The sequence below is a fragment of the Calypte anna genome, chromosome 4A (assembly GCF_003957555.1).
Source record: "Calypte anna isolate BGI_N300 chromosome 4A, bCalAnn1_v1.p, whole genome shotgun sequence".
Lineage (NCBI taxonomy): Eukaryota > Metazoa > Chordata > Aves > Apodiformes > Trochilidae > Calypte > Calypte anna.
This window is the reverse complement of record NC_044248.1, coordinates 14,213,625-14,227,307: the sequence shown is the minus strand read 5'-3', so window position 1 is coordinate 14,227,307 and position 13,683 is coordinate 14,213,625. Positions and strand designations below refer to the sequence as shown.

The 13,683-nt window shown below is 43.1% G+C and overlaps 1 protein-coding gene across 4 annotated transcripts in view; it reads left to right on the top strand.

Annotated features, from left to right (window-relative positions):
• Window positions 1-13,683, top strand: part of RBM47 (RNA binding motif protein 47) — a 76,934-nt gene that overhangs the window by 24,183 nt on the left and 39,068 nt on the right. Inside the window, exon 1 of one of the 4 annotated variants that reach the window (XM_008491796.2) lies at window positions 9,406-9,469. The exons of the other annotated variants lie outside the window; for them this stretch is intronic. The gene's annotated coding sequence lies outside the window, so the exon portion shown is untranslated. Of the gene's footprint in view, window positions 1-9,405; window positions 9,470-13,683 lie in introns of those variants that run through there. 4 annotated transcript variants of the gene reach the window in all.

Sequence of the window (13,683 nt, the reverse complement as noted above, 5' to 3'; positions counted from 1 at the left end):
CCACTGGCAGCTCTGCTGGCTGCAGAAGCCCAGGAGCTCACAGAGCTCCCTTCTGACAACCAACAGCATCATGAGTAGTACAGGGATGGAGAGCACTTTGTTTAAACAGTGGCAGCTCCTCAGTATAAATCCATCTGTCCTTCATCTCTCTCCCTCAGTGACAGTATCACGGGTGAGTGATGTGCATGCCAAAGGAGGTGTGAGCCATCGTGTTCTGTTCTGTTCCTTAACACAGAAAGCAATCAGAAGGATGTTAGCACCCAAAACATTGACTAACACAATGATGAAAATAAAGTTTCAGCAAGCACTAATCCATGTGCCTTTTTTTTTTTTTTTTCTTTTTTCTTTTTTTTTTTTTTTTTTTTTTTTTTTTTCCCCAAGAGATCACTGCAGGCTCTGCCACATAGTCTGCAGACTGATTCATAGCCTGGAATTTCAGGCTCACACACAGTGTGATCCCAGAGGCTTATATTCATCACCACTCTGCCTCGTGCACGGTTTTTGTGGGCTTAGCACCATAAGAAAATGTTAATTGACACTGCTGATTTACTTAACCGCAAGCAAATGAAACTGTATCTAACCTGTAAATAAAGTGGCATCAGCCAAGAGCTCGAGATGGGCTCAGTAACTGGATTACAATCACTCAGTGAACTGTGGCATTCATCCTGACTGCATCCGAGCCTCAAACACGCAGGCGAGGAGCAGCAGCAAACCCAAAAGGTGCCGTGCCAGTTCCCTCTGTGCTTCTATCTGGTTATTTGTGCAGGCTGAGCTGCCCACACTGGCTTGTATGCAGCAGTGACATCGCTCTGACCCGCCAGTGTGCAGACAGACAGACAGACAGACAAACCTTTCCTTGCCCTGGATGTGTTGGGGGATTGGCTCAGCCCGGCTGGGCCACTGGGTGCTGCCCAGCTGCCGGAGGCTCAGGAGATCAGCCCTGGTGGCAGCCTCACAAGCTCAGCTCTAGAACCTGTGTCCTGACCCAGAAATGGGCCTACAGAGAGGAATGAGGCTGGTGGGAAGCTGGTACCGGCTGGTAGGGGAGGCTGGTACTGGCTGGTAGGGGAGGCTGGTACCAGCTGCCTGCCCCAGCTCTGCGAAAAGCACTGAGTGCAGCAGCACTGCTCACCTTGGATCAGATACACCCGGTGTCTAGCAGGAGGTAATTTATTATTTTTAGTGAAGCAAGTATAAGTGGCAAATAGGAAAAGTGCAGACGCAGCCTTGCCTGTCCCCAGACCAAACACGGCAGCAAATGTTGTTGCTCTTTGCTACATTGGACTGTTCTGGTTCTCTGCAGGTCTTATTTTTCAAGCAGCCACCTGTCCCTACTTCCAACCAGAGCTGAGAGAGTAGGGAAACACTATCCATGATCTAGAACATTTTTGTTTCTTTAAAAATGAAATAGATGAGAGCTTTCTGACTTTTCCTAGGATGAGTGGTGCTTGCTGCTGGTATTATTCAATATCCACATGGAATAAACTGATCTGGTTTGAATCAGATGCAACCTTTCACTTCATCTGTCTAAATACTCACTGGTTAGGGGACCATTTGGAATCTACAAAGCCAAAGATCTGGCTCTAGAACAGACGCAGCTCAACTCAAATGCAGACTCTTGTCCTCAGAGAGGTTTTGGTCTAAGCAGAAATCTCACAAGAACAAGCTGGTCCTGAGCATTCCTCTGTTTTGAGCAAAGGTTAATGAGAGCAAACTGTGTAATTCCAGTTTTAACATAAATCAGATCCAAGCTTCATATCTGAATTGTAGCCTCCAGGTAATCTAGACTGAGACACAGCCAGCTACAAATAGCTGCACCTGTGCTAAAAAGCAGATAACACTTTTTTTTCACTGAAATACATGTGGCCAACAGCTCCTGGTTTCATAGCAGTGAGCAGAGCAGGCTATGTATGTCAGCTCTTCAAATACAATTTTGTGCCCAAGCTGAAAGGTTACAATGTGAATTTTGCAGAAGCCAGTGAAAAGTTTTTGAATTCTAGAAATATATGTAGAAACAAGACTGATTTTGTAACTTGGGAGTTTGAATCAGGATGTTTCCACAGGCCATGCTGTGGGACTCAGGACAGCCAGATTGCAGATCAGTTTGCCACTGATCTCAGAAAATGCAACAATGTGCTTGTCAGCGTGGGCATTACAGATTTTCTCTTAAGTCATTCATTTGCATGGAAAAACAGATGTACTTTGAGCATTAATGGAAGATCTAAAAAATAGAAATACCATAAAACTACTCTGGGAAACTGATACACTGACTAAATGCTGCAGTGTTCTGGAACAGAACATTGTGTTACTCAATTCTCCAGTTTTCATACAATGGACAAGAACACTACAAGCACAACACGTTGGTTATGTGTGCATGGGAGTAAATGATATCTGGTTTTAGTTCTTACATAGGAAAAAAACCAAGTTTAGCAATGTATTTTATTTGCACATGAGATAATACTGTGGAGAGGGTATTGCTGGTTCTCCTTAATCCCCTTTTACATTAAGATTTTTAGTAAGTAAGAAAATCTGCTTGGGGCTATTTTTATCATAAACAGGAAAAAGTTTTGTTGTTTCATTTTTCTTTCTGAACCACTACCCCTCCAGTTCCCACTCCCCCTTTCACCACTGCACTTTTGGCCCCAACCTCCCTGTTTTTCTGCAGTCACACCCTCTTGTGCTGTCACCTCTGGATCTTTCCCCTTCTGTCTCTAGGTGAACTCCATATCTTTCATCTTTGTGTCAGTGTGGCTTCCAGCAGCCAGGACAGTGGTGCCAAATGCCTGGGTTGAAAGCAGATGACCGACCAATTCTTCCCTCCCCAAGGGTCAAGCTATCCTTTTGAATATGTCTTTTCAGTACACTGCTATTTTACCTGACTCATACACATTTCTTTAGAGCCAGTATTTGTAAATTCTGTATTTAGTGCTTCCTCTTTCCCATTCAGCCTTCATTTCCCCCTTGCAGTTCATACATTTTCTCTTTTCTCACAAGCATTACTGCGTCTCATTTGTTGCCCCTCTGAAACACCTTAGCTCACCCCAGCAGTTAGGTTGCCCCATCACGTTTTTTTCTTTCCCTTCAGAAATTACAGATTTCCTTGCATCTCTTCTACATGCAAGATCCTTTCTAGTTCAGCCTCACCTTCCTTTCCAGATGTTACCTGCCCTCTAGGTAGTTCATAACCTCTGTTCCTCCTAAACCACACCTATTAATCTCTGTAATTCTCTATTAACCTCTTTCCAGACAATTATAAAACGCCTGACCCCATTCTAAACATCCTCAATCCTTCTCCCATTTTTACAGTTGTCTGGCTAGCTTCTGTTCCCCCAAAGGAGAGGAACAAGAGGCAGTCAAATACCTCTCATGGGTAGATGACAGAAAAGCCACAAAGCAAGAGGTCCTCTGTGTGGGTCAGACCTTCATCCCACTCACTTACAAATGTTGTTTCTTGTGCCTGGAATTTGGTGATGAGGTGGGCGTGCTGCAAAGGCATCGTGTACTGACACTGAGGGATGTTTTTCATTGCATGGAGATAATTAAGCAGTAAATAATAGCTTCCAAATATTTAAGTACAGACCTTGGGAACTGGCCTTACAGAGATCTATATCAATATCTCCTCTGAGACAACAAATAAGAACAAAAAATATTTCATTCATCTACTTGACAGTATCTGCTGGAAAGGCTGATTCAGACCCAGCTTTTCCATTCAGCTATAAAATCTCCATGGGTGTTAATTCCTTAAGCAGTATTTTTACATAGAAATGTTACTTATCTTCTGGGGTTCATTCAAAGCACCTACCTACACTTGAGGAGTATGATGAAGATATTGCATGTCATCAGATGTTAGGCAATGAATTAGCTGACAAATATTTGCCCAAATCTATAACAAAAGTCACTAAGGACAGTGCCAGAATACTGCTCATTGCTAAAATGGCTACTGGCCAGTTTCAGTTCAACATTGAAGCCCAAGAAAGTACAATTAAGGCATTGTTAGCAGCATACATATACTCTTTAATTAGAAATTTTTTACTTTTTACAGCTCCAAATATGAATATCCCAAAGCATTGTAAAAACCAATGCGACTTGAGAGAAAGCTAGACAATAAACAGATAGACAGATAAAGACAGACAGCCCACAGAAGTTGATTCAAGTACTCTCCTGTTTAAAATAAACAATTTTATTCTTATGTTAGGGGAATTACAGGGGAAAATGTCATGTATAAAGCTGTGGCTTATGATTATTTAATTCACATGCATCAGATTTATATTTAAACAAGCAATGAAACTTCTTAACTGAAATATGACCAGAAGAACTCCTACTTCCTAGTAATACCCCTGTAAAGGAGGAAAATTGTGAAAACACTGTAGTGATATTCAAGCTGGTTTATTTCTCAAACTTTTACATTTTCTAAGCAACAGTCACTGAAACATATATATACTTCATTCTACTATATTTCCTACCTGTCTCATGCCTGGCAGCATATTTGTGTGTCAAACAGTACCCTCTGTGGGGGACTCACTGTGGACCCTGCTGCAGGTCTCCTGGTTCTTGGAAGCCCCTTGCCCTGGGGTGGAACTGGCAGAGGTTGGGCATGGTCTGAGAGGCAGCAGCTCCCAACCTCCCTGGGAAAAGGACTGATTTGTAAAATTGCTCCATTCTTCCCTGGACTAATGCCAACCTGCCCATTTCCCCCTCTGCTCCCAGGCTGCAGAGGAGGACACAAGGAACCAGGGACGTGACAGGAACATTGCTAAAACACACAAAGCACACAAACCCCCCCTGACTGCCTGGTGAGGATCCTGAATAAACCAGAGCTGAGCCCAATGTTCTCCCTCTGCAGTAACTGTCACATCAGGGAAAACCCAGAAGCAGCTTAACTGAGGAACTTTTGTACTAAAATCAAACCCATGGGGAATGTACATCTGTGATTTTAAACCATCACATTTCCTACATGATCATTTCCCAAGTGTGACTATGGCTATGAAGTTGCTAAATCACCAGCAGTGTGGAGTCATACAAAACACAGATGAAGTCAAAATAACCTCTAAAAGTTTTACACCCCTAAAAAAAAAAAAAAAAAAAAAAAAAAAGCTGCAAATAAGGCAATTAACCAGAAAGGAGGGATCAGGTTCTTTATTTTTTTTTTAAAAAACTTCTTTTTTTAGGGAGCTTATTGGCAGGCATTATATGATTTTGTAGCAGTGTTGCCCATTACTTGCTAACCATCTATTTAACAATTCAGCTCTACAGTGACTATTTGCAAGTATTCTTTCCCATCAACATTCAGTTTCTCTGTGAATCATGAGCAAGTTTTCTTACACATCTCATGTATTTTGCAAGGTCTGTTCCCTCCAAGCAATAGTGATGACTGAACTTCTGCCCAGTGCAACCACTGGCAAAACAGCCCTGAAGCCACCTAGTAGAGGTGGTTTGTAAATAATTTCCTTGCTATCTCTTTCCTCTTATCAGCTGGAGGAGCACATTGTCTGTGCAAAGCCTGAGGACCCATTCTGCTGTAGATGAAGATATACAGGGCACTTTGCTCGAAATCTTAGCACAAAATGCTAAATTATGGACCAAATGGAAGAATAGGTATGGCAAGATGGTAGTGTATGGCTCCTGTACTGCTGGCATGCCCGGGTATCATTTCTGAGAGCCCAGTTGGAGAGGTGTCCTCACATGTGCCATATTCAGGCTACTACTGAAGATCCCTCTCAATTCACACTTTGGGTCTCTGATATTCTCCTGGATGCTCATGATCTTCCACGGCTCACAGTGGTGGCTTTTTTCCCCTCCCACCTGTTTCTTTTGCAGCAAGCTATTGCTTGTCCTTCTGCTCCAGAGGAGGGGATGTAGCTCCAGTCAGAGGTGATCAGTGCTGTTCCAGTATTTCCTGGGGAGGTGGTTTCGACACACTGCTTAGGGATGGGTCTGAACATATTCCTGACAGCACCGTGATACAAGAGGTTCTTTACTGGGAATATGGAATTTATGAAGCCTCCACATTGGTCCCTCTGGGTCTGCCTGTACTGTTTTCCAAAGCAAGTGTTACTATACATGATGAAATGAAATTGCATCTGTTGAAAGAGAACTGGAACAAAATTAAACCCCACTTAAGAGACACAGAAATTTCCCTTTCTGTTATCTGATCCCCACATTTTAGCTTTGTTGTTTGATTTAGTTATTGCTAACCCTTTTAAAGTAAATTGGTGTTTCACTGAAAGTGCTTTTGCCTGAAAGCTTGTGAATTTTAGGTGCTTTTTCACTATTAACATCCATATCTTTCACTTTCACAAGCCAGTCTGAAATTATACGGTGTCTGTACTAAATTAATGTTGGACTCTGCAGCCTGTGTGCTGTACAAGCCAGCACCTCCTCCATTTGCAGTAGGTAAATATGCAAGTGTTACATTGCCCTTGAAACCTGCGGTGTGACAAAGGTTGTGCACTGAGAAAAGACTGAAACGCCAAAATTCCATGGGTCACAGTCTCTCCTGTCAGAGTTGTGTTAATCAGAAACCCACCCCTGGTTATCTGCCAGAGCCTGGTGTGGGGAACTTTGGACCAGGTGACACAGGGCCAACTCATGAGAAGCATCCACCTCTCTCTGAGCCCTTGATTCTGAAACCTTGATCTCTGAGAGCAGAAAATAGGGAGAAGCATGTTAAATTGGGGTTGGTCAGAAGGCAACTGTACTTGTTTCAGGTACATGGGCAAAGGTACTTGCAGAGCTTGCTGTAGGCATGGCACTGTCTTGCTGTGTGACTTTTGGGAAATTATTTTAACAGCCTACCCCAGCCTGTTGAAGAGCTAAAGGTATCAGCTCTTCAGGGAAATGCCTGACAATGGTGCTTAATCCAATTGTTCATGTTCACAACTTGCTTTCAGATATACCACTTCAAAAATTACTACTGCTATCACTTCCTTTCAAAGACAGGTAAAATTCATTGGGTATGGATGATTTTAATTTAGAAGTAAATCTCCAAAAGAAGAGGAAAACTTGTACAAGCTTCTTTGAATGAAAGACACAGACAAGTTTTCCACAGAGTGGTAGCTATACAGAAGTATGCAGGGAAGACAGTTTTTTTCCTTATTGCTTCTGCAACAATGAAAAAAATGTTTGGTTTCTTTTGCATTATAGCAGCTGGACCTCCTACCTCATCCACCTCTATGGCAGCAGCTCTTGATACCGGGTGGAGCAAGACTTCTGCCAGCAGTTCCTCCCCCCAGAGCTGGTTAGGCAGGGTCTTGAGTGTAGATAAACTTTCAGGTAAGACCCCTCTTTCTGCCTGGGGGTCTCAGATGTGACAGCCACAGTTGAGACCTCAAGCAGCTCTGTGGAACATAGCAGGTCATTATTTCCACTTACAACCAGGAGATCAGCAGGGCCCTCAGAGGCTAACATGATGTGGCAAATGTCCTGCCTTAGGCCTGAGAAGCTGGCAGAGGAGAATGGGTCTTTCCCACCTCTGATCATTTGCCACTATGCTCTTCATCACAGGTTGGGAATAAATCTGTAAAGCAACTGGCAGGGTTTTTAATCCAGAGGGAATACAAGATAGCAGTTGGGAATTAGTAAGGCTTTTGCAAAAGACATTGCCAGGTCTTGCAGGTTTTCCTACAGCAGCAGGATTGTGTCTAGCAGCTGTAGGGAAGTTCATATGGTGTGTCATTAGCCTGTCCTACCAGGGAGTCCAAGGTTGCTGGTATGGTGGCCTTAAGTCCCAAATCTTTGAGAGATTCCCCTTTTGCCTCTCCTTTTCCAAGGAAGGTGATTGTGGACCAACAGGAGGGAACACCACACCTGAAAGCACCCACAACAAATAGTGGCACCTTGTAGAGCTGAGTGGGCTGGTGTGTGTTGGGTGTACTGGGTGTGCAGCATGGGCTGCAGACAAAGGGCTCATGGACATGCCCCAGCCCCTGCCAGCTTGCCTGGGGCTCTGGGCTCTGAGGAAGCCCCCTCAGGACTCCTGGCTCAGTAAAGACACTCCTGCTTTTGGTGGCACCTCTGCTGAAGTCCAGCCACAGCCCTTTGCTGCCCTGGCAAACCATGCCATGTGTGCATGCTGGCTGGTGAGCTGCATACAGCTGTGCCCCTGGCCACGCACGAGTGTGACTGCAGTGTGCCCAGCAGGCAGACAAAACCTCTCCAAGTCGACCAGGCTTGGATGGTGTCCCTCAGAGTAGCATCACTGAGGGTGAACGACCCAATTCTTGTCTGAGGCCATGCAATACCTAGACCAACAGCAAACCCAGCTCATGGACATACTCCTTGTTGCTCTATGTGGCAAGTTCTAGCAGCTAATCTGATAAACTAGGACAGCCAGTGTTGAAGATTTTCTCCTTAAACATCCGCATTCAAACGCACACTTCTCAAGTCAGGGATGCCAGATTAGACAAAATCACTCTCTCTCTGGCAAAACAGGACTGAAATGGGATGATAGACAAGGCAGGATCACACACAAAGTAGCCTAGATTTTCCCGTAGCTCCTCCATTAGCACACATCTGTGTACTAGGTTCATAAAGGCTCTCCCAGTTTGGAAGCAGCCACTGGGTCCCAGCCTCTGAGTCCTTCCCAAACTGGGCAGCTGTCCTCTCCCTCTCCCTCTCCATCTCCCTCTCCCTCTCCTTCTCCTCTCCTCAGCTCTGCCCTCAGCTGCCGCCCGTCCTTGCTGCCCTCTGCCTGTCATTGGGAACTCACTGGGAGGAGTGGGAAGGCTCTGGATGGCACAGGTGGAGCTTTAGCTGTCGGGCACCCCTGGGAAGCTGAGACGCAGGAGCAGAGGGGCAGAGCCTCTACCTGCAAGGCAACCATCCCGGGTTGTTCCGCCATTTCTTTCCCCTGTATTTGTGTTTAGGCTCTGTTTGCATTAATCACCGTTATTTCAGAACATGTTTTGTTGTCTTTGTTTTTGGTTTTTTGTTGCTGTTGTTTCTTTTTTTGTTTTTTGTTACTTCTTAGCTGTCATCTGAGTGACTGCTCTCCCATGTTGCAGTTTTACTTGGAAATTTATGTACTCCCATAAATCAAGTGTTCTCTCTCAGCTTTCAGCCAGGCACGCCTAGGCTTGCACACACCCTTAGAACAATACAGAGAAAGGGTATCATGACTTACCTGCCACAGATTATCTATTAATAGCACCAATTTTATTATTTTTTTCCCCTTCATGGCACGCTTTCCCTGCATCCCCCTCTTAGCAGGTTTTTTTTGTGTGTACACTGCTTTCTTGGTTGAGGACCAGGCAGGTAGAAGAGGGGGTGACCTTTTTGGCACTGGCTTTGTCCCCGTGGCCCTGGTGCTGCCTTCCCCACGGGGTGTTTGCAGGAGGGTGGGACAGTGATCTGCTCACAGCCTGGTAAAACATTGACCAGCTCAGGCAGTCGTGGCCAACAAGACGCTGGGCTGCCCGGGGAGGCAGGCAGCGGGACCAGCACCCACGGGAGCACGACAGCCTCTCCACAGGTATTGTTTCCACTTCCATTTTCCTAGCTTTGAGTGGTAGAAGGACAACTAACTGTGCTCAGTTATAAGGTTTGTCAAAGGTTTGCTCCCTAGAAGTCAGAAGGGGAGTTAGCATTGTTACTTTGTAGTTTGCTTGCATCAGCTGCAGTTGGCTGCGTGTTGTCATCCAAAGCACGGGTTGGTTAACCCATGCTTGATTAGATAGTTGGTTTGATTTTGGTGTATCTTCCTTAAAAAAAAAAACCAACAAAAAAACAGACAAACAAAATTAATGCACAGTTGCGTTTGAAAGCTTCATGGATTTCTGACAAAACTCAAAACAGGTGGCTTCTGCTCATCTTCTAAGTAAAGAGTAGGAACCGGAGTCAGAGTTTCTAATGAAAATGTGCAGTCTAATTATTGCAACAGGAACGTGGGTTGTGACTCACGCTGAAAAATACTTGCTGATTTCTGGACAAGCTTTGCAAATATAGGCAAAGTGACTAATTTTTTTCAAGACTTTTTCCATGTTTCAAGGCAACAGACACAGAAAAAGTACCAGGATTTAAGTTCTTCATGTGCTTATGCCACTAAGAGAGGTGAAGCTGGATAGACTCAAGTAATTGAAGTGTGCTCAGTGACCCAAAGTTTCTACCAGACTTTGGAAGCTGACTTGCTCATGCAGGAACTGTCCTCCATGTGTGCTTTGCTGGTCTGGATGTGTCTTTATGTAAGTGCATATGGTGACTTCCCAGAAATCACTTTTTACATCCCAGATGCTTGTCAAATAATCCTGAAAAGGGTGGATTTTTTAGAGGGCTTGGTGTGCAGTGACCGATGTGTAGTCAGTATTTACAGCTTATTTACCATATGATTTGTGTACAAAGCAAAATGCATGAAAAAGCATTTTATTAGAATTAGTTGCTTAGAATTTATCAGTGTCAGGCCTAGCTGTTCTTACTCCTTACTTCACTCCTTGATGTGACAGATTTTCTTGATGTGTTTGCTTACTGAGCTTGCACACGACATGGTATTTATGTTTAGTAAATGCTCAGTGGTGTTAGGTGGTACTGAAGGGTGGTAGCACATTTACTTTATTAAAAGTAGTCTTAAGTGTGGCTTCAGCTCTTAGCAGTGCTAAAACTCCTAGAGCAAAATGCTGGAAAAAATTACTGGAGAACAAAACAACTGTATTCCCACAAATATCTGCTTTAAGGGATTGAAATGTGATTCAAGAAAAAATTTGGTAAAGGTTGAACTATAGTTTCAGTCTGTCAGTGAATCTGTAGATGTAGAGCATGACTATGATTAAAGTGTGTGATTTTTTTGTGTGTCATAGCTGGTGTGTGATTCTAGCCTTCTCCCAGGAATCATGGTTCCAGTATTTGACACTAATTTGGACTGATGTAGAAGTTTCCTTTGCAGTAACTAAAGAAAGAGTTCAAATCTTATCTCAGAGCTCACAGAGACTGAATTAAAAAAAAAATCTAAAACAAAAGACTGATGACAGTGTTATCTTGTCTATTTTCATACAAAGCTGGCATTCTAGCTAGTGGCTACAAGGGAGATTAAGTGGCTTAAATGGAAAATCTGTTCAGTTTTCAAGTCCTGTTTGCACTACAGAGGACTTGCAGGGCAACACCAACCCCTTTCCATTGCAGAATCAACAAAAAAAAGTTATCAGATAGACAGGCTTTGGGATAAGTGGTCATAAATGTCTGTAAATTACAAGCAAATTAAATTTTCAGTAAATAATAATGTTATTATGTACTAAAACAAAGCAAGGAGGTTTCATGTTCTGCGTTTTCAGCACAGCTGTTTACTAAGTTTCAGTTGGCTTAACCTGTGTAAATAAGCTGAAAGGAGCAGGTCTGCACAGGGATCATGAGGACAGCCTAGTCTGCAAAATCTTTTTTGGGATAGAGGAGGAGGTGGAAAAGTCAGAGAATAACCCTCAGCCTGGGCTGGTTACAGAGTCACTAGTAAAAAGGAAGTCTGTCCTCACCCTTAAAGCAGTTCCTGTGACACAGGCATTACTGCTAGACTATGCAAAATAAAATACAATGCATCTCACAGGGATCTCACAGTGGCACTTTTGCAAATTTCCCTTCACGGGAGAAAAGAAAGATTTGTATTTGAACCAGAAGTACCTATAGCAACCGGATGTATTAAAATGGGACTACTCTCATTGATACTTTGGAAAGGAGTGATACTCTATCAGTAGATAAGCAGATACGCAGATATGCTGATTATATGAAAAAAAAAAAAAAAAAAAAAAAAAAGGAAGCAAAACTCTGCTATCTCCCCAGAACATATCAGCTTGTGGACACCAGGGCCTCATGTGCTGAGCAGTGCCAGAGCAGCCTTGGTCCCCGCTCTCTGCCAGCAGGTGCCAGGGCTGTCACCAGGAGAGTGCCACAAAGAGTGTCCAGGTTGCATGCTCAGCAGCCTGCTGTGTTCCATCCCTGATTCCAGCAGCCTTCATTTGTTTGTGCTTGTTGTGTAGCAACCACTACATCATGGGTAAGATGTTGTAGTCCCTTTCCTTGATTCCCCATCACAAACATGTTGACAAAATATCACCTGGATCAGACAGGTTACTTGGGGTTTGCTCTGCTGGACCTCTTTCTTTAAGAACACACCCCAGGTGGAGACTTCGTATTCATTATTTTTTTTCCTGTGACACAGCAGCCACATGGCACCCGGGTGAGGCCATTGCAGTGTGGGCTTGAGGCAGAAGAGCAACTCCTGTGTCTGGCAGGAGTCTCATTACTTCTATGAAGATGTGACTCCTTGCTTTTCTCTCTCTCCATCTTTTCTGTAGCTTTTCATTTGCACAAAATCCACATGACCAGAATCTCTACTTTGGGAGAAATTTAAAACATTATAATTTAATTAGTTTGTTATCTTAGGGCAGAATCATAATTTTAGTGGGGGATTTTCGCCTTTTATAGGAGTAAGAGTTTTCTAAGGGAAACAGTTTACTTTTTCAGAACCAGCTGCAAAGTGTATTTTTGTGAAAATAAGCTGGTTTTCCTCTATCTGTTGTGGTGAATGAAATGACCAGGTAACATGCAAACCTTAAAGGACAGTGGTTAGAGACAAGGAAGCTCACCCATCCATGTTTGCAGCTGAGCATAAGTACCAGGGATGCATTGAAACCCCAACCTTTCAACTTTGCTAAAATAACACAAAGTGTTAACCCATGAGTTGCAGCTGAATGTGAAATATAATTTCTGTGAAATGAAGTAACTTTAATTATTTTAATTACCAAAATTATTTTGTGTCAGATGCATGTATATACAGTTCCCAATGATGTCAATGAGAAATGAATGCTTAGATCTTGATTTAGTTTTTTTCTTCTTTGCAGTGTGTACTTTCAATGAGAATATTTCTTTATACAATTTGTTTCTTTCAGTAACAACTTCCAGAACTCCTGTTCTCATCAGAAGTCAAGGGTAGCATAGATCAGAGTGCAGTATAGATCTGATGATTAAACACACCCAACCAAATGAATGGCATCCATGCCCTCCCCTCTCTGATCCTGGGTCACAATGTTTCCCACTACCTCCAGTATTCAGGAACAGCTGTCAATATCAAACACTAGTTGATTACATGCTGGAAGGCAAAAGTAGAAATGATAACCAAGAATTTTAGCAGAAATAATTCTTTTAATGGCTGACTAAACAAAGGCTTACTTTTCATACTACAGTATCCTGTCTCATGACAATTGACTGAACTTCTTCCCTGAATCTCCCAGTCTGTGAAAGTAAAAAATAAAAGTCACTGAGCAAAAGATACAGTGCCATTTAACCTTCCTATTTGGATGGAGTCAAGTTTGACAGGTCATCGAATTGCCTCTTTCGTACTTAATGAGTATTTGGCTTAAAAACAAAAATACATCGTTGAAACCAAAACCTTTAGGTTGCTGAGTCAAGAAAGCCATGCTCTGCAGATGTGAAGCCTCTATTGACTTTTCATCCTTTTCGAAGAGCTGCAGGGAAGTAATTATTCTCATTCCTCTCTACATCCTGCAAAGATATTAACACACAAATGCTATGGCACTATCACAGTGAAGTATTTTTATAATGATCTCCAGAAAAAATGCACATCTTGCTTGGATCTGTTTTCCTCTGGGCAGTTTTTGTAATTGCAGCCGAAACTGCAGCCCCAGCAGCTGGGATTATGCTAAGCTTTACTGAACTGAATGCTTTCACCTCAAAAACTGGGGATGC